Source organism: Salmo salar, chromosome ssa07 (genome assembly GCF_905237065.1).
Source record: "Salmo salar chromosome ssa07, Ssal_v3.1, whole genome shotgun sequence".
Taxonomy (NCBI): domain Eukaryota; kingdom Metazoa; phylum Chordata; class Actinopteri; order Salmoniformes; family Salmonidae; genus Salmo; species Salmo salar.
Window position 1 is genome coordinate 58,705,991 of NC_059448.1, and position 21,546 is coordinate 58,727,536.

The following is a 21,546-nucleotide window of genomic DNA, read 5'->3' on the forward strand; positions in this document are numbered from 1 at the left end:
GTTATAGCAGCAATGTACCAACATCTAGTGGAAAGCCTTCCCAGAAGAGTGGAGGCTGTTATAGCAGCAATGTTCCAACATCTAGTGGAAAGCCTTCCCAGAAGAGTGGAGGCTGTTATAGCAGCAATGTTCCAACATCTAGTGGAAAGCCTTCCCAGAAGAGTGGAGGCTGTTATAGCAGCAATGTACCAACATCTAGTGGAAAGCCTTCCCAGAAGAGTGGAGGCTGTTATCGCAGCAATGTTCCAACATCTAGTGGAAAGCCTTCCCAGAAGAGTGGAGGCTGTTATAGCAGCAATGTTCCAACATCTAGTGGAAAGCCTTCCCAGAAGAGTGGAGGCTGTTATAGCAGCAATGTTCCAACATCTAGTGGAAAGCCTTCCCAGAAGAGTGGAGGCTGTTATAGCAGCAATGTACCAACATCTAGTGGAAAGCCTTCCCAGAAGAGTGGAGGCTGTTATAGCAGCAATGTTCCAACATCTAGTGGAAAGCCTTCCCAGAAGAGTGGAGGCTGTTATAGCAGCAATGTTCCAACATCTAGTGGAAAGCCTTCCCAGAAGAGTGGAGGCTGTTATAGCAGCAATGTTCCAACATCTAGTGGAAAGCCTTCCCAGAAGAGTGGAGGCTGTTATAGCAGCAAAGGGGGGAACCAACTCCATGTTAATGCCCATGATTTTAGAATGAGATTATTGGACGAGCAGGTGTCATCATACTGTTGGTGATGTAGTGTAATTGAGACATTTTATCTCTGGTCATCCTCGCCACATCATGGCTGTTCTAACCAGCTGCTGTGTCTTTCAGCCCCAGTGATGCTCTGCCAGACGTCATCAGGAGCAGTGACACACAACATGGAGACTCCTCAGAACGTCACAACCTGGTAAGATGGAGAACATTGTAGAGTTTTCAGGGGCTAGGAAATGTTAGGTGAAGTTGGTCAGTCTTTATTTGACCTTAGCTGCAGATTCCCATCTACCAAGTCTATCTGTTGACTCCTAGACTTCTTGATTGAAAAGCTGTTACACATTGGTCATTTTTTTCTTTTTTTAACTAATCAGTGATGCTGACTAATTGTTTATTCATTCTAATTTGATTGAGAAGACTGACCATCTCTCTCTCTCTCTCTCTCTCTCTCTCTCTCACGCTTGCTCTCCCTCTCTCCCTCATCTCTCTCCCTCATCTCTCTCCCTCATCTCTTTCTCTCCTCCCTCATCTCTCTCTCTCATCTCTCTCCTCCCTCATCTCTCTCTCTCTCCTCCCTCATCTCTCTCTCTCTCCTCCCTCATCTCTCTCTCTCTCCTCCCTCATCTCTCTCTCTCTCCTCCCTCATATCTCTCTCTCCTCCCTCATCTCTCTCTCTCTCCTCCCTCATCTCTCTCTCCCTCTCTCTCTCCCCCAGCTCCCAGACAGTGACTCTCCGTCGCCCCCTCCTGTCCTCTCCGGCCCTCCTGGTTTCTCCAAAGCCAGCCAGGTGGTTCCCATCAGTGTGACTACCCGGTCTCCCTTTCAGGGGGCTGCCGCCGAGTCCCAGTCTCTGTTCTCAGACAATAGTAACTTCCGCCATCCTAACCCCATCCCCAGCAGCCTCCATGGGTTCCCCAGCACCGAGACACATAACAACCACGACACCTGGCCCACTGCACCCCAACCACACAGCCTCTTCACTTCAGGTACAGTGGGAACTCTACCTGCATATAAATGACAAGTATATGTTTATTTATCTGCATACGTTACAAATGGGAGATCTATACTATTTTAGATCATGTAATGTCATTTAATTACTGGGGGTTTAAGAGTCAGGGTGGACAACACAGTCCAAATGTCTAGCCAGCGACGAGGCGGCCTAGCCAGCCAGCGACGGCGGCCTAGCCAGCCAGCGGCGCCCAGCCAGGCGGCCCTAGCCAGGCCAGCTTAGCAGACGAGGCGGCCCAGCTTAGCCAGCCAGCGACGAGGCGGCCCAGCTTAGCCAGCCAGCGACGAGGCGGCCCAGCTTAGCCAGCCAGCGACGAGGCGGCCCAGCTTAGCCAGCCAGCGACGAGGCGGCCCAGCTTAGCCAGCCAGCGACGAGGCGGCCCAGCTTAGCCAGCCAGCGACGAGGCGGCCTTGTTTGTTTGTATTAATTATAGGCATTTAAAAGCTTTTTCTGTTAAATTTGTCATCACTAATGTCTTGCTGTTTCCTCCAGATACCATCCCAGTATCGTCCTCAACAGACTGGCAGGCAGCGTTCGGCTTCGGCTCATCCAAACAACAGACGTCAGAAGATGACCTGGGATTTGATCCCTTCGACATCACCCGTAAAGCCCTGGAGGACCTGATAGAGAAGGAGCTCAGCATTCAGGACAGCCTCCCGTCCCTCTCCATCTCCCCAGGTCCCTTCCCCCCCCACCACCACTCACTCCTCTCCTCTGTACCCACCAAAGCTGGTTCTGGTCCCCCTGGAGAGCTGATACCCCGTAACCACTTCTTCTCTGGGCTGAACTCTGGTCTCTCTAGTAATCACTGCTTCTCCCAGATGCATCAACACCACCAACACCCTCAACAACGGGCTGTCTATAACTCCTTCAGCTTCCCCGGACAGCTGCCGCCATCATCGTCCTCGTCTTCATCACAGACCAGCCGTCACCCCTGGATGACGTCCTCCACGGCTGTAGGCTCGGTCCCGACGCGCAGTAACTTCACGACGCACTTCGGCGGCAACCATACGGTGTCACAACACAGCAGCTTCCTGGACCGGATGCTGCCCAGTATGCATCACCACAGTACAGGGCTGGGAGGCATCGCCATGACAGGTAATACATACCATAATAATGTATACAGTGCATTCAGAAAGGATTCAGACCCCTTGACTTTTTCCACATTTTGTTACGTTACAGCCTTATTCTAAAATGGATTTTAAAAAATGTTCCTCATCAATCGACATCACAATACCCCATAATGACATCACTATACCCCATAATGACATCACAATACCCCATAATGACATCACAATAACCCATAATGACATCACAATACCCCATAATGACATCACACTACCCCATGATGATAAAGCAATAGCAGGTTTTTAGAAATCTGAAATCTTTTTAATAAATCTAATTTATTAAAAATAAGAGAACTGGTATCACATTTCCATAAGTATTCAGACCCTTTACTCAGTACTCAGCCTTGAGTCTTCTTGGGTATGACGCTACAATCTTGGCACACCTGTATTTGGGGAGTTTCTCCAATTCTTCTCTGCAGATCCTCTCAAGCTCTGTCAGGTTGGATGGGGAACGTCACTGCACAGCTATTTTCAGGTCTCTCCAGAGATGTTCGATCAGGTTCAAGTCTAGGCTCTGGCTGGGCCACTCAAGGACATTCGGAGACTTGTCCCAAAGCCACTCCTGCATTGTCTTGGCTGTGTGCTTAGGGTCGTTGTCCTGTTGGAAGGTAAACCTTCGCCCCAGTCTGAGATCCTGAGCGCTCTGGAGCAGGTTTTCATCAAGGATCTCTCTGTACTTTGCTCCGTTCATCTTTCCCTCGATCCTGACTAGTCTCCCACTCCCTGCCGCTGAAAAACATCCCCACAGCATAATGCTGCCACCACCATGCTTCACCATAGGGATGGTGCCAGGTTTCCTTTGGCATTCAGGCCAGAGCATTCAAATCATCTTCAATCAATAGAATTTACCACAGGTGGACTCCAATCAAGTTGTAGAAACATCTCAAGGATGATTAATGGAAACAGGATGCACCTGACCTCAATTTCAAGGGTCTTAATGCTTATGTAAATAAGGTATTTCTGTTTTTGATTTTTAATACATTCGCAAAAATGTCCTGTTTTTGCTTTGTAATTATGGGGTATTGTGTGTAGATTGCTGATGATTTTGTATTTATTTAATAAATTTCAGAATAAGGCTGTAACGTAACAAAATGTGGAAAAAGTCAAGGGGGTCTGATTACTTCCTGAAGACGTGTATGTGTGTGTATTGCATCATGAGTGGAGAGTTAACATGATACAGTCCAGACTCCCAGTCCAGACTCCCAGTGGAGAGTTAACATGATACAGTCCAGACTCCCAGTGGAGAGTTAACATGATACAGTCCAGACTCCCAGTGGAGAGCTAACATGATACAGTCCAGACTCCCAGTGGAGAGCTAACATGATACAGTCCAGACTCCCAGTGGAGAGTTAACATGATACAGTCCAGACTCCCAGTGGAGAGCTAACATGATACAGTCCAGACTCCCAGTGGAGAGCTAACATGATACAGTCCAGACTCCCAGTGGAGAGCTAACATGATACAGTCCAGACTCCCAGTGGAGAGCTAACATGATACAGTCCAGACTCCCAGTGGAGAGTTAACATGATACAGTCCAGACTCCCAGTGGAGAGCTAACATGATACAGTCCAGACTCCCAGTGGAGAGTTAACATGATACAGTCCAGACTCCCAGTGGAGAGTTAACATGATACAGTCCAGACTCCCAGTGGAGAGCTAACATGATACAGTCCAGACTCCCAGTGGAGAGTTAACATGATACAGTCCAGACTCCCAGTGGAGAGTTAACATGATACAGTCCAGACTCCCAGTGGAGAGTTAACATGATACAGTCCAGACTCCCAGTGGAGAGTTAACATGATACAGTCCAGACTCCCAGTGGAGAGCTAACATGATACAGTCCAGACTCCCAGTGGAGAGTTAACATGATACAGTCCAGACTCCCAGTGGAGAGTTAACATGATACAGTCCAGACTCCCAGTGGAGAGCTAACATGATACAGTCCAGACTCCCAGTGGAGAGCTAACATGATACAGTCCAGACTCCCAGTGGAGAGCTAACATGATACAGTCCAGACTCCCAGTGGAGAGTTAACATGATACAGTCCAGACTCCCAGTGGAGAGTTAACATGATACAGTCCAGACTCCCAGTGGAGAGTTAACATGATACAGTCCAGACTCCCAGTGGAGAGTTAACATGATACAGTCCAGACTCCCAGTGGAGAGTTAACATGATACAGTCCAGACTCCCAGTGGAGAGCTAACATGATACAGTCCAGACTCCCAGTGGAGAGTTAACATGATACAGTCCAGACTCCCAGTGGAGAGCTAACATGATACAGTCCAGACTCCCAGTGGAGAGTTAACATGATACAGTCCAGACTCCCAGTGGAGAGCTAACATGATACAGTCCAGACTCCCAGTGGAGAGTTAACATGATACAGTCCAGACTCCCAGTTCAGACTAAGTGAGAAGGACTTGGGGATAATGTGTGGAATATAGTCAGCGAGAAGGACTTGGGGATAATGTGTGGAATATAGTCAGCGAGAAGGACTTGGGGATAATGTGTGAAATATAGTCAGCGAGAAGGACTTGGGGATAATGTGTGAAATATAGTCAGCGAGAAGGACTTGGGGATAATGTGTGGAATATAGTCAGCGAGAAGGACTTGGGGATAATGTGTGAAATATAGTCAGCGAGAAGGACTTGGGGATAATGTGTGGAATATAGTCAGCGAGAAGGACTTGGGGATAATGTATGAAATATAGTCAGCGAGGAGGACTAGGGGGTAATGTATGAAATATAGTCAGCGAGGAGGACTTGGGGATAATGTGTGGAATATAGTCAGCGAAGAGGACTTGGGGATAATGTGTGGAATATAGTCAGCGAGGAGTACTTGGGGATAATGTATGAAATATAGTCAGCGAGAAGGACTTGGGGATAATGTGTGGAATATAGTCAGCGAGAAGGACTTGGGGATAATGTGTGAAATATAGTCAGCGAGAAGGACTTGGGGATAATGTGTGAAATATAGTCAGCGAGAAGGACTTGGGGATAATGTGTGAAATATAGTCAGCGAGGAGGACTAGGGGGTAATGTATGTAATATAGTCAGCGAGGAGGACTTGGGGATAATGTGTGGAATATAGTCAGCGAAGAGGACTTGGGGATAATGTGTGGAATATAGTCAGCGAGGAGTACTTGGGGATAATGTATGAAATATAGTCAGCGAGGAGGACTTGGGGATAATGTGTGGAATATAGTCAGCGAAGAGGACTTGGGGATAATGTGTGGAATATAGTCAGCGAAGAGGACTTGGGGATAATGTGTGGAATATAGTCAGCGAGGAGTACTTGGGGATAATGTATGAAATATAGTCAGCGAGGAGGACTTGGGGATAATGTGTGGAATATAGTCAGCGAGAATGACTTGGGGATAATGTATGAAATATAGTCAGCGAGGAGGACTTGGTGATAATGTATGAAATATAGTCAGCGAGGAGGACTTGGGGATAATGTATGAAATATAGTCAGCGAGGAGGACTTGGGGATAATGTGTGAAATATAGTCAGCGAGAAGGACTTGGGGATAATGTATGAAATATAGTCAGCGAGGAGGACTAGGGGGTAATGTATGTAATATAGTCAGCGAGGAGGACTTGGGGATAATGTGTGGAATATAGTCAGCGAAGAGGACTTGGGGATAATGTGTGGAATATAGTCAGCGAGGAGTACTTGGGGATAATGTATGAAATATAGTCAGCGAGGAGGACTTGGGGATAATGTGTGGAATATAGTCAGCGAAGAGGACTTGGGGATAATGTGTGGAATATAGTCAGCGAGGAGTACTTGGGGATAATGTATGAAATATAGTCAGCGAGGAGGACTTGGGGATAATGTGTGGAATATAGTCAGCGAGGAGTACTTGGGGATAATGTATGAAATATAGTCAGCGAGGAGGACTTGGGGATAATGTGTGGAATATAGTCAGCGAAGAGGACTTGGGGATAATGTGTGGAATATAGTCAGCGAGGAGTACTTGGGGATAATGTATGAAATATAGTCAGCGAGGAGGACTTGGGGATAATGTGTGGAATATAGTCAGCGAGAATGACTTGGGGATAATGTATGAAATATAGTCAGCGAGGAGGACTTGGGGATAATGTGTAGAATATAGTCAGCGAGGAGGACTTGGGGATAATGTATGAAATATAGTCAGCGAGGAGGACTTGGGGATAATGTGTAGAATATAGTCAGCGAGGAGGACTTGGTGATAATGTGTAGAATATAGTCAGCGAGGAGGACTTGGGGATAATGTATGAAATATAGTCAGCGAGGAGGACTTGGGGATAATGTGTAGAATATAGTCAGCGAGGAGGACTTGGTGATAATGTGTAGAATATAGTCAGCGAGGAGGACTTGGGGATAATGTGTGAAATATACAGTAGTATAGATGCATGTAATGATATATACTTTTAGTCAATAAGCATCCAGAATCCAACCTAGCCATTTTATAATGGAGACATGGAGCGCTGCCAGTGGTAGCTGTGACTGGAAAAAGCACAACCCTGCAGCTCTTTCTTTCTTTGTTTGTTTTTGTCCAAACAATCCCATGAGGTCATTGAATTGCATTGCATTGTGGGTAAGTAATAGGTAATACATGAGCGAGAGAACCACTGGGTGGCAGCACATGGTTACCCTAGTGGAGTGTAGTGCAGTGGCTGGAATTACCATCAGAATAGAACAGACTGACCCAGTCAGCCAACAGTATAGAAGACGTCATAGGGTGTTACTGCCAGGGTCATAGGTACAGATTATGCATCACTGTTTGGGTACATAGCTTTGAAATAACGCAAATTGATCAAAGAATCTAATGCCTATGGTTAGGTCGTTGAGCTGCTACCATTGACTGCAAACCATTTTACAATCCATCTTTCTCTCTGACTGACAGACAACTAAATCCGCCCAGGACCAGTCAGATCTGTCTGACCTGAACAACCTCTTCCTGTGTGAAGAACAGAAACAAACACGTTTAGCAGAGCACCTCCCCTCTCGCTCCTCATTCGTCCAACAGCTCTTTATTCGGCTGTTGCTGACCCACCTCTGCTCTCTGGATGGCTGCCCAGAAAACATGATCAACTGTCATTGGCCAGTTCCTCTCTTAACCCCGCCCCCCCCGGACTGAGCCTAGGGCTGTGCCTCAAATAGCACTTGTTCCCCATATAGTGTAGAACAACTTCTGACCAGGTCGTTTGGGGTCAGCCCTGGTTTTGGGTCATTCATCCTGTGAGGCTGACAAGTGAGTGTGGCTGCTCTTTGCTTTTCTGTTTACCTCTGCAGCTCCTCTGCTCTCCTCTGCTGCTCTCCTCTGCTCCTCTCCCCTTCTCCACTCTCCTCCCTTCTGATCCGCTCCTCTTCCCTTCTACTCTCTCCTCTCTCTCCTCCCCTTCTGATCTCTCCTCTACTCTCCCCTCCTCTCCTCTCCTCCCAAATACGTCAGTCAGGGAGACTGAGGCCAAGCACCCTCCCTCTCCTTCCCTGACTTCTCTGGCCCTCCGCTGATGGAGAGATGTGAGCCCAGATTGAGGTCTAAATCTTAAAGTATGTTTTTGGTCAGGACACGACACATCACCTCAAAAACACTGAGTGTACCCCATATAGCACGCTATTCCCTACAGCGACTCAAACACCCAGAGTGTATCCCATATAATATAGCACGCTTTTCCCTACAGGGACTCAGAAACACCCAGAGTGTATCCCGTATAGCACCCTATTCCCTACAGGGACTCAGAAACACCCAGAGTGTATCCCGTATAGCACCCTATTCCCTACAGGGACTCAGAAACACCCAGGGTGTATCCCATATAGCACCCTATTCTCTACAGCGACTCAGAAACACCCAGAGTGTATCCCGTATAGCACGCTATTCCCTACAGGGACTCAGTGTAGGAAACGCCCAGATTCAACTGTAGGTAGGGGTGAAGTGACTGCATAGATAATAAGCAAGCGAATAGCAGCAGTGTAGCCGGGAGATCAACCGCCTTGTATTCAATGGCCATTTGATTAATTGTTCAGCAGTGTTATGGGGGTAGAAGCTGTTAAGGATCCTTTTGGTCCTAGATTTGGTGCTCCGGTACAGCTTGCCGTGCGGTAGCAGAGAAAAGTCTATGATTTGGGTGACTGGAATCTTTGACAATTTTTTGGGGCTTTCCTCTGACACCGCCTAGTATATATACACTGCCCTTCTAAAGTTGGGGGTCACTTAGAAATGTCCTTGTTTTTGAAAGAAAATCAATTTTTTTGTCCATTTTTTAAATGACATCAAATTGATCAGAAATACAGTGTAGACATTGTTAATGTTGTAAATGACTATTGTAGCTGGAAACGGCAGATTTTGGCGTAGAGGCCCATTATCAGCGACCATCACACCTGTGTTCCAATGGCACATTGTGTTAGCTAATCCAAGTGTATCATTTTAAAAGGCTAATTGATCATTAGAAAACCCTTTTGCAATTATGTTAGCACAGCTGAAAACTGTTTTCCTGAATAAAGAAGCAATTAAACTGGCCTTCTTTAGACTAGTTGAATATCTGGAGCATCAGCATTTGTGGGTTCGATTACAGGCTCAAAATGGCCAGAAACAAAGAACTTTCTTCTGAAACTCATCAGTCTATTCTTGTTCTGAAAAATGAATGCTATTCCATGCGAGAAATTGCCTAGAAACTGAAGATCTCGTACAATGCTGTGTACTACTCCCTTCACAGAACAGCAGAAACTGGCTCTAACCAGAATAGAAAGAGGAGTGGGACAACTGAGCAAGAGGACAAAGTACATTAGAGTGTCTAGTTTGAGAAACAGACGACTCACAAGTCCTCAACTGGCAGCTTCATTAAATAGTAACCGCAAAACACCAGTCTCAACATCAACAGTGAAGAGGCGACTCCGGGATGCTGGCCTTCTAGGCAGAGTTCCTCTGTCCAGTGTGTTATTTTGCCCATCTTAATCTTTTATTTTTATTGGCCAGTCTGAGATATGGCTTTTTTCTTTGCAACTCTGTCTAGAAGGCCAGCATCCCGGAGTCGCCTCTTCACTGTTGACGTTGAGACTGGTGTTTTGCGGGTACTATTTAATGAAGCTTTCTCAAACTATACACTAATGTACTTGTCCTCCTGCTCAGTTTTGTGGGTACTATTTAATGAAGCTGCCAGATACTCAACTGGTATAAAGAAGGCCAGTTTTATTGCTTCTTTGTACGCCTATGTAGATATTCCATAAAACATCTGCCGTTTCCAGCTACAGTAGTCATTTACAGCATTAACAATGTCTACACTGTATTTCTGATCAGTTTGATGTTATTTTAACGGACAACATTTTTTTTCTTTCAAAAACAAGGACATTTCTAGGTGACCCCAAGCTTTTAAACAGTAGTGTAGGTCCATGATGGCAGGAAGTTTGGCCCCAGTGATGTACTGGGCCGTACGCACTACCCTATGTAGAGCCTTACGATCAGATGCTGAGCTGTTGCCATACCCGGCGGTGATGCAACCGGTCAGGATGCTCTCGATGGTGTAGCTGTAGAACTTTTTGAGGACCCATGCCAAATCTTTTCAGTCTCCTCAGGGGGGAAAAGGTGTTGTCGTGCCCTCTTCACGACTGTCTTGATGTGTTTGAACCATGATAGTTTGTTGGTGACGTGGACACCAGAGAACTTGAAACTCTCAACCCGGGGGTACAGGAGGGGACTAAGCACGCACCCCTGAGGGGACCCAGTGTTGAGGATCAGCATAGCAGACGTGTTGTTACCTACCCTTACCACCTGGGGGTGGCCCATCAGGAAATCCAGGATCCAGTTGCAGAGGGAGGTGTTTAGTCCCAGGGTCCTTAGCTTAGTGATGAGCTTTATAGGCACTATGGTGTTTAACGCTGAGCTGTAGTCAATGAACAGCATTCTCACATAGGTGTTCCTTTTGTCTAGGTGGGAAAGGGCAGTGTGGAGTGCGATTGAGATTGCATCATCTGTGGATCTGTTGGGACGGTATGCAAATTAGAGTGGGTCTAGAGTTTCCGGGAGGATGCTGTTGATGTGAGCCTTGACCATGAAGTGCTTAGAAAGGCTGGTCTACTGACGTGAGTGCTACGGGGCGGTAATCATTTAGGCAGGATATCTTCACTTCCTTGGGCACAGGGACTATGGTGGTCTGCTTGAAATATGTAGGTATTACAGATTCAGTCAGGGAGAGGTTGACATTTTCAGTGAAGACACTTGCCAGTTGGTCCATGCATGCTTTGAGTACATGTCCTGGTAATCAGTCTGGCCCTGCAGCTTTGTGAATGTTGACCTGTTTAAAGGTCTTGCTCACATCGGCTACCGAGAGCATTATCACACAGTCGTCCAGAACAGCTGGTGCTGTTATGCATGCTTCAGTGTTGCTTGCCTCGAGCGAGCATAAAAGGCATTTAGTTCGTCTGGTAGGCTTGCGTCAATGGGCAGCTCGCGGCTGGGTTTCCCTTTTGTTGTCCGTAATAGTTTTCAAGCCCTGCCACATCCGACAAGCATCAGAGCCATTGTAGTAGGATTCCATTTTAATCCTTTATTGACTCTTTGCTTGTTTGATGGTTCGTCTGAGGGCATAGCGGGATTTCTTATAAGCATCCGGATTAGTGTCCCACTCCTTGCAAGCGGCAGCTCTAGCCTTTAGCTCAGTGCGAATGTTGCCTGTAATCCATGGCTTCTGGTTGGGATATGTACGTACGGTCACTGTGGGGACGACGTCGTTGATGGACTTATTGGCCTAGCTGATCAGAATCAGTTTTCCCCCGACAAAAGGGGTTTATTATAGACAGAAATACTCCTCACTTTCATCAGCTGTCCTGGTGGCTTGTCTCTGACAATCCCACATGAAGCCGGATGTGGCGTACACGTGGTCTGCGGTTGTGAGGCCGGTTGGACGTACTGCCAAATTCTCGAAAACAACGTTGGAGTTGGCTTATGATAAAGAAATTAACATTCAATTCTCTGGAAACAGCTCTGGTGGACATTCCTACAGTCAGAATGCCAATTTCACGCTCCCTCAACTTGAGACCTCTGTTGAGGGAGCGTTGTGACAAAACTGCATATTTTAGTGGCCTTTTATTGTCCCCAGCATAAGGTGCACCTGTGTAATGATCATGCTGATTTCTATGGTTATATTTTGGCTAGGCTACTTTGAAACAAGGTAAGACATGCTTTGTAAACTATAAGTCAACCAGGTTTTAAACAGTTAAGTTGATGGTCAAAATGCTGACCCCTTCTACTCAGTTTCAAGGTGGGCAACGTGCTCTGTGCGACCAGGCACTGGCCTTCACTCTTGTCTTGAGACCGTCTAATCTGAACCAATGGTGCCTGGAGTACGTCAACAGAATCAAGCCTTTAGAAATGATTGTTATCCTTCATTATATTTGTCAAACATGACTGGCCAATATTTATGTACTCAGGTGAATATACCACATCCAGACACTGAGGTGAATATACCACACTGAGGTGAATATACCACACTGAGGAGAATATACCACACTGAGGAGAATATACCACACTGAGGAGAATATACCACACTGAGGAGAATATACCACACTGAGGAGAATATACCACACTGAGGTGAATATACCACATCCAGACACTGAGGTGAATATACCACACTGAGGAGAATATACCACACTGAGGTGAATATACCACACTGAGGTGAATATACCACATCCAGACACTGAGGTGAATATACCACATCCAGACACTGAGGTGAATATACCACACTGAGGTGAATATACCACACTGAGGTGAATATACCACATCCAGACACTGAGATGAATATACCACACTGAGGTGAATATACCACATCCAGACACTGAGGTGAATATACCACACTGAGGTGAATATACCACATCCATGTACTGAGGTGAATATACCACATCCAGACACTGAGGTGAATATACCACATCCAGACACTGAGGTGAATCTACCACATCCAGACACTGAGGTGAATCTACCACATCCAGACACTGAGGTGAATATACCACACTGAGGTGAATATACCAACTGTACAGCCCATCGTCCATCCCTCCATCTGTACAGCCCATCCTCCATCTCTACAGCCCATCCTCCATCCCTCCATCTGTACAGCCCATCGTCCATCCCTCCATCTGTACAGCCCATCGTCCATCCCTCCATCTGTACAGCCCATCGTCCATCCCTCCATCTGTACAGCCCATCGTCCATCCCTCCATCTGTACAGCCCATCGTCCATCCCTCCATCTGTACAGCCCATCGTCCATCCCTCCATCTGTACAGCCCATCGTCCATCTCTACAGCCCATCCTCCATCCCTACATCTGTTCAGCCCATCGTCCATCCCTCCATCTCTACAGCTCATCCTCCATCCCTCCATCTCTACAGCTCATCCTCCATCCCTCCATCTGTACTGCCCATCTCTCCATCCCTCCATCTGTACTGCCCATCTCTCCATCCCTCCATCTGTACTCTCCATCCCTCCATCTGTACTCTCCATCCCTCCATCTGTACAGCCCATCCTCCATCCCTCCATCTGTACAGCCCATCCTCCATCCCTCCATCTGTACTGCCCATCCTCCATCCCTCCATCTGTACTGCCTATCCTCCATCCCTCCATCTGTACAGCCCATCCTCCATCCCTCCATCTGTACAGCCCATCCTCCATCCCTCCATCTGTACAGCCCATCCTCCATCCCTCCATCTGTACTGTCCATCCCTCCATCTGTACAGCCCATCCTCCATCCCTCCATCTGTACTGCCCATTTCTCCATCTCTCCATCTGTACTGCCCATCCCTCCATCTGTACTCTCCATCCCTCCATCTGTACAGCCCATCCTCCATCCCTCCATCTGTACAGCCCATCCTCCATCCCTCCATCTGTACTGCCCATCCTCCATCTGCAATGCCCATCCTCCATCCCTCCATCTGTACTGCCTATCCTCCATCCCTCCATGTGTACAGCCCATCCTCCATCCCTCCATCTGTACAGCCCATCCTCCATCCCTCCATCTGTACAGCCCATCCTCCATCCCTCCATCTGTACTGCCCATCCTCCATCTGTACAGCCCATCCTCCATCCCTCCATCTGTACTGCCCATCGTCCATCCCTCCATCTGTACAGCCCATCCTCCATCCCTCCATCTGTACAGCCCATCCTCCATCCCTCCATCTGTACAGCCGATCCTCCATCCCTCCATCTGTACAGCCCATCCCTCCATCCCTCCAACAGTCTCCATTTTGAAGGCAGGTGCTTTTGGATTGACAGTATCTCATTGTTGTGGTAGTTGGTGTGCAGTGTTGTATGTTGCGTGTGCTCTGACTATCAAGTCATAGTTCACAGCGAGCCACTGAGCTTTTTGGCAGACATTACTACCCTCCCTCCCAACTCCCCAAATCCCCCCAGCCCATTTTACAACAGCATTATTGTAGATGAATGTTTATAAGGGGTCAGTTCTCTCTCTGTCCTCTGTGTTGTGTTTGCTACAGACAGAGAGTTCTATGACACCTTCTTGGCGTCTTTCTCCTGGATGCTGTCTGCCTCGCTCCACTCTGAGGTGTTCCCTGAGATGGTCTGTCTGATGGTCTGTCTGATGGCCTGTCTGATGGTCTGTCTGATGGTCTGTCTGATGGCCTGTCTGATGGTCTGTCTGATGGTCTGTCTGATGGCCTGTCTGATGGCCTGTCTGATGGCCTGTCTGATGGTCTGTCTGATGGTCTGTCTGATGGTCTGTCTGATGGCCTGTCTGATGGTCTGTCTGATGGCCTGTCTGATGGTCTGTCTGATGGCCTGTCTGATGGCCTGTCTGATGGCCTGTCTGATGGCCTGTCTGATGGTCTGTCTGATGGTCTGTCTGATGGCCTGTCTGATGGTCTGTCTGATGGTCTGTCTGATGGCCTGTCTGATGGTCTGTCTGATGGCCTGTCTGATGGTCTGTCTGATGGCCTGTCTGATGGCCTGTCTGATGGCCTGTCTGATGGTCTGTCTGATGGCCTGTCTGATGGTCTGTCTGATGGTCTGTCTGATGGCCTGTCTGATGGTCTGTCTGATGGCCTGTCTGATGGCCTGTCTGATGGCCTGTCTGATGGCCTGTCTGATGGCCTGTCGGATGGTCTGTCTGATGGCCTGTCTGATGGCCTGTCTGATGGCCTGTCTGATGGCCTGTCTGATGGTCTGTCTGATGGCCTGTCTGATGGCCTGTCTGATGGCCTGTCTGATGGCCTGTCTGATGGCCTGTCTGATGGTCTGTCTGATGGCCTGTCTGATGGTCTGTCTGATGGTCTGTCTGATGGCCTGTCTGATGGCCTGTCTGATGGTCTGTCTGATGGCCTGTCTGATGGTCTGTCTGATGGTCTGTCTGATGGTCTGTCTGATGGTCTGTCTGATGGCCTGTCTGATGGTCTGTCTGATGGTCTGTCTGATGGTCTGTCTGATGGCCTGTCTGATGGTCTGTCTGATGGTCTGTCTGATGGCCTGTCTGATGGTCTGTCTGATGGTCTGTCTGATGGTCTGTCTGATGGCCTGTCTGATGGTCTGTCTGATGGCCTGTCTGATGGCCTGTCTGATGGTCTGTCTGATGGTCTGTCTGATGGCCTGTCTGATGGTCTGTCTGATGGTCTGTCTGATGGCCTGTCTGATGGCCTGTCTGATGGTCTGTCTGATGGTCTGTCTGATGGCCTGTCTGATGGCCTGTCTGATGGTCTGTCTGATGGCCTGTCTGATGGTCTGTCTGATGGCCTGTCTGATGGCCTGTCTGATGGTCTGTCTGATGGTCTGTCTGATGGTCTGTCTGATGGTCTGTCTGATGGCCTGTCTGATGGTCTGTCTGATGGTCTGTCTGATGGTCTGTCTGATGGTCTGTCTGATGGTCTGTCTGATGGCCTGTCTGATGGTCTGTCTGATGGCCTGTCTGATGGTCTGTCTGATGGTCTGTCTGATGGCCTGTCTGATGGCCTGTCTGATGGCCTGTCTGATGGCCTGTCTGATGGTCTGTCTGATGGTCTGTCTGATGGTCTGTCTGATGGCCTGTCTGATGGTCTGTCTGATGGCCTGTCTGATGGTCTGTCTGATGGCCTGTCTGATGGCCTGTCTGATGGCCTGTCTGATGGCCTGTCTGATGGCCTGTCTGATGGCCTGTCTGATGGCCTGTCTGATGGCCTGTCTGATGGCCTGTCTGATGGTCTGTCTGATGGCCTGTCTGATGGTCTGTCTGATGGCCTGTCTGATGGTCTGTCTGATGGTCTGTCTGATGGCCTGTCTGATGGCCTGTCTGATGGCCTGTCTGATGGTCTGTCTGATGGCCTGTCTGATGGCCTGTCTGATGGCCTGTCTGATGGCCTGTCTGATGGCCTGTCTGATGGCCTGTCTGATGGTCTGTCTGATGGCCTGTCTGATGGTCTGTCTGATGGTCTGTCTGATGGCCTGTCTGATGGCCTGTCTGATGGTCTGTCTGATGGTCTGTCTGATGGCCTGTCTGATGGTCTGTCTGATGGCCTGTCTGATGGCCTGTCTGATGGCCTGTCTGATGGCCTGTCTGATGGCCTGTCTGATGGTCTGTCTGATGGTCTGTCTGATGGTCTGTCTGATGGTCTGTCTGATGGTCTGTCTGATGGTCTGTCTGATGGTCTGTCTGATGGTCTGTCTGATGGCCTGTCTGATGGTCTGTCTGATGGCCTGTCTGATGGCCTGTCTGATGGTCTGTCTGATGGTCTGTCTGATGGTCTGTCTGATGGCCTGTCTGATGGTCTGTCTGATGGTCTGTCTGATGGCCTGTCTGATGGCCTGTCTGATGGCCTGTCTGATGGCCTGTCTGATGGCCTGTCTGATGGCCTGTCTGATGGCCTGTCTGATGGTCTGTCTGATGGCCTGTCTGATGGTCTGTCTGATGGCCTGTCTGATGGCCTGTCTGATGGCCTGTCTGATGGTCTGTCTGATGGTCTGTCTGATGGCCTGTCTGATGGTCTGTCTGATGGTCTGTCTGATGGCCTGTCTGATGGCCTGTCTGATGGCCTGTCTGATGGTCTGTCTGATGGTCTGTCTGATGGTCTGTCTGATGGTCTGTCTGGCTCTCTGCTTCCCTGAGATGGCCTCTGGCATGAGGATAAAGCCTCATTAACTTTTTGTGAAATATGTTCAACGTCTCCTCCCTCCCTGTCTCCTGTCTCCTCACCCCTGTCTCCTGTCTCCTCACCCCTGTCTCCTGTCTCTATTTTATTAGGATCCCCATTAGCTGTTGCAAAAGCAGCAGCTACTCTTCCTGGGGTCCAAGGAGTGCATGTTGAATTGAATTGACCTCGATAGAGTTTTGAGAAGCGTCATCTTTGACTCTCCCGCCCGCTGTGGTCTGAGCTGCTTGTATCTCTGTGTTCTGTGTGTTTGTGTGCAGCAGAAAGCAGCAGTGGTGTTGTCAGGGATTCACTAGAACAGCATAGAAACATTAAAGAGAGCCAGGACGCCCTTAAAGCCCTACTGCCAAACATCAACTCCTCCTCCTCTTCGTCCAGTGTTCACCACATGGGGCCACCGCTGGGCTTTGGGCCGGGGGCCAGGTCAGTTTCGGGACCAAGGTCTGGTGGTCCGGGGGGCATGTCACATAGCCTTAGCTGGGACGGGAGCTATGGGACGGGCACGACCAGCTGGATGGATCCAGCCATCGTCACAGGTAACTGGAGCCTGTAGCCAGGCACTAGTTAGAAACCAATAGGCCTGTAGTATGATCTGTAGCCAGGCACTAGTTAGAAACCAATAGGCCTGTAGCATGATCTGTAGCCAGGCACTAGTTAGAAACCAATAGGCCTGTAGCATGATCTGTAGCCAGGCACTAGTTAGAAACCAATAGGCCTGTAGCATGATCTGTAGCCAGGCACTAGTTAGAAACCAATAGGCCTGTAGTATGATCTGTAGCCAGGCACTAGTTAGAAACCAATAGGCCTGTAGTATGATCTGTAGCCAGGCACTAGTTAGAAACCAATAGGCCTGTAGTATGATCTGTAGCCAGGCACTAGTTAGAAACCAATAGGCCTGTAGTATGATCTGTAGCCAGGCACTAGTTAGAAACCAATAGGCCTGTAGCATGATCTGTAGCCAGGCACTAGTTAGAAACCAATAGGCCTGTAGTATGATCTGTAGCCAGGCACTAGTTAGAAACCAATAGGCCTGTAGTATGATCTGTAGCCTGTAACCACTAGAAACTAACCACTAATGTCGCTCAAGTGTAGTTGGGACTTGGTGTGGTGTGTCTATGGTTTGAAGTGTTGGATTGATGTCAACTCTTTGCTAATTGGGTAGAGGGACATTTGCATTCCTTTACTTCCAAATTCCAATGGCTCTTTAAATAATTGTGTTGTTTGCTGTTGGTGGAAGTGGCTCACTAATTGGCAGTTGGAATTTTACCACTAACACAGTGCAGGATCAGATTGAGCGTCATATTGCTCATGTAATGTGTTAATGTTGGTGGGAAAGACTAACCGCAGGCAGGACTAACATAAAACTCTGGCTTTGTCTGCTGTGTGGCACCGGTCCTAAACACGTCTTTATTAGTGTGTTAGCTGAGGTCAAGCTGTGTACTTTGCTACATTCATCTTTGCCTCCATCCTGACTAGTCTCCCAGTCACTGCCCGCTGAAAAACATCCCCACAGCATGATGCTGCCACCACCATGCTTCACCATAGGGATGGTGCCAGGTTTCCTCCAGGCGTGAAGCTTGGCATTCAGGCCAAAGAGTTCAAAATTGGTTTCATCAGACCAGAGAATCTTGTTTCTCAAGGTCTGAGTCCTTTAGGTGCCTTTTGCAAACTCCAAGTGGGCTGTCATTTACTGCCTTTTACTGAGGAATGGCTTCCGTCGGGCCACTCTACCATTAAGGCCTGATTAGTGGAGTGCTGCAGAGATGGTTGTCCTTCTGGAAGGTTCTCCCATCTCCACAGAGGAACTCTAGAGCTCTGTCAGAGTGACCATCGGGTTCTTGGTCACCTCCCTGACGAAGGCCCTTCTCCCCCTGATTGCTCAGTTTGGCCGGTCAATTGAATTTACCACAGGTGGACTCCAATCAAGTTGTAGAAACATCTCAAGGATGATCAATGGAAACAGGATGCACCTGAACTCAATTTAGTCTCATAGCAAAGGGTCTGAATCCTTATGTAAATGTTTATTTTTTATTTTTATTAATTTGCAAAAAAATCCTGTTCGCTTTGTCATTATGGGGTATTGTGATGTCATTATGGGGTATTGTGATGTCGTTATGGGGTATTGTGATGTCATTATGGGGTATTGTGATGTCGTTATGGGGTATTGTGATGTCGTTATGGGGTATTGTGTGTAGATTGATGAGAAAAAAATTATTTAATCCATTTTAGAATAAGGCTGTAACATAACAAAATGTGGAAAAAGTCAAGGGGTCTGAATACTTTTCGATTGCACTGTATGTAGTGTTTTGGGCAGGGCAGAGATAGTCAAGCCAGGGCTTGCTTGGCAGATGTAGGTCCAGGATTTGGGTTTGTCAGAAACAACCACCAATCTGAGATTAAATGTATTCTGACACGTAATCCCAGCATATTGCCATGTCAGAATATGTAGGTCTATTCTTAATTGGTATCCGTTATTATGAGAGGCTGTGTATGGAATGGAAAAGAAGGGAAATATACCATTTTACATCTGGTGTTATTTCTATTTAGAGTGCAGAGTTAGTACAAATGATAGAACACAAATGCCATAAAGAAAAGATCATTTCCTTATGGCATTACGTTATGCTCTACATCCAGCTGGACTCCCTGCCTGCCTTGCATGGTGTGTTGCTCCTTGCATCGGAAGTATGTCCCAAATGGCTACCTGTGTAGTGCACCAGCTCTGGTCAAAAGTAGTGCGCTACATGGGGAATATGGTGCCAATTTGGGACACACCCTGAGTGTGCTCAGCATCTACCCCAGGCATCATCTATCGTCCGGGGTTCAGATCAGGGGAGTGTAACGTCTGGTCTCCTCCCTGGCATGGAGCATTCTACATCCCCTAGGGGGAGACAATGGTGGTCCTAACACACGTCTCCTTACAGCTACACGTCTCTTCTTCAGCTCTTTCCACGGATTTCATTTCTGTCTCTATCGCCCGCTCTCTCTCTGTCTTTCTCTCTCTCTCTGTTAGTTTATGTAATGATGTCTTTCTATCTTCTAAATGGGTGAATATGCCAAGAGACTGTCTTTTTCTCCTTCCTCCCTCCTTCCATCCACTGTTAGATACTGTTCCCTCCTTCCTCCCTCCTTCCATCCACTGTTAGATACTGTTCCCTCCTTCCTCCCTCCTTCCATCCACTGTTAGATACTGTTCCCTCCTTCCTCCCTCCTTCCATCCACTGTTAGATACTGTTCCCTCCTTCCTCCCTCCTTCCATCCACTGTTAGATACTGTTCCCTCCTTCCTCCCTCCTTCCATCCACTGTTAGATACTGTTCCCTCCTTCCTCCCTCCTTCCATCCACTGTTAGATACTGTTCCCTCCTTCCTCCCTCCTTCCATCCACTGTTAGATACTGTTCCCTCCTTCCTCCCTCCTTCCATCCACTGTTAGATACTGTTCCCTCCTTCCTCCCTCCTTCCATCCACTGTTAGATACTGTTCCCTCCTTCCTTCCTCCCTCCTTCCATCCACTGTTAGATACTGTTCCTCCTTCCTCCCTCCTTCCATCCACTGTTAGATACTGTTCCCTCCTTCCTCCTTCCTTCCATCCACTGTTAGATACTGTTCCCTCCTCCTTCCTCCCTCCTTCCATCCACTGTTAGATACTGTTCCTCCCTCCTTCCTCCCTCCTTCCATCCACTGTTAGATACTGTTTCCTCCCTCCTTCCTCCTTCCATCCACTGTTAGATACTGTTCCCTCCTTCCTCCCTCCTTCCATCCACTGTTAGATACTGTTCCCTCCTTCCTCCCTCCTTCCATCCACTGTTAGATACTGTTCCCTCCTTCCTCCCTCCTTCCATCCACTGTTAGATACTGTTCCTCCTTCCTTCCTCCCTCCTTCCATCCACTGTTAGATACTGTTCCCTCCTTCCTCCCTCCTTCCATCCACTGTTAGATACTGCCTTCCCTCCTTCCTCCCTCCTTCCATCCACTGTTAGATACTGTTCCCCCTTCCTTCCTCCCTCCTTCCATCCACTGTTAGATACTGTTCCCTCCTTCCTTCCTCCCTCCTTCCATCCACTGTTAGATACTGTTCCCTCCTTCCTCCCTCCTTCCATCCACTGTTAGATACTGTTCCCTCCTTCCTTCCTCCCTCCTTCCATCCACTGTTAGATACTGTTCCCTCCTTCCTCCCTCCTTCCATCCACTGTTAGATACTGTTCCCTCCTTCCTCCCTCCTTCCATCCACTGTTAGATACTGTTCCCTCCTTCCTCCCTCCTTCCATCCACTGTTAGATACTGTTCCCTCCTTCCTCCCTCCTTCCATCCACTGTTAGATACTGTTCCCTCCTTCCTCCCTCCTTCCATCCACTGTTAGATACTGTTCCCTCCTTCCTCCCTCCTTCCATCCACTGTTAGATACTGTTCCCTCCTTCCTCCCTCCTTCCATCCACTGTTAGATACTGTTCCCTCCTTCCTTCCTCCCTCCTTCCATCCACTGTTAGATACTGTTCCCTCCTTCCTTCCTCCCTCCTTCCATCCACTGTTAGATACTGTTCCCTCCTTCCTCCCTCCTTCCATCCACTGTTAGATACTGTTCCCTCCTTCCTCCCTCCTTCCATCCACTGTTAGATACTGTTCCCTCCTTCCT

At 48.2% G+C, this 21,546-nt stretch overlaps 1 pseudogene; it reads left to right on the top strand.

The window, feature by feature from the left end:
- LOC106609816 (CCR4-NOT transcription complex subunit 4-like) overlaps positions 1-21,546 on the top strand; it is a 61,705-nt pseudogene that overhangs the window by 31,895 nt on the left and 8,264 nt on the right.